This window comes from Pongo abelii, chromosome 20, assembly GCF_028885655.2.
Source record: "Pongo abelii isolate AG06213 chromosome 20, NHGRI_mPonAbe1-v2.0_pri, whole genome shotgun sequence".
Classification (NCBI taxonomy): Eukaryota; Metazoa; Chordata; class Mammalia; order Primates; family Hominidae; genus Pongo; species Pongo abelii.
In genome coordinates, this window is record NC_072005.2 from 52,832,082 (window position 1) to 52,832,434 (window position 353).

Sequence of the window (353 nt, forward strand, 5' to 3'; positions counted from 1 at the left end):
CGTCCTCTGGGCACCAGCCCTTTGGCCTCGCCACCACCCTCACACATCCCAGGCGGGGCTGAGGCTTCAGCTGGACTGTCATCACAGTATCTGCTCCTCAGAGCTCTACCCCTGGGGAGGGAGCACTTAGGGACAGAAAGAAAGGGCACAAGGAGATTCGGTCCACTGCCTCCACTTCTGTTCTCCACCCACACCCCACCCAAGCTCTGGGCCCCTCTCCGGCCCCTGCTGCCCTACCACAAAACCCCAACCCATCATATTCCCTCTCTCCAAACTCCACCCAACCCAGGCAGAGCCAGTCACTCCTCCCCCAAAGTCCCCAGTACCCTCAACAGATGGCACTGTCACCCATC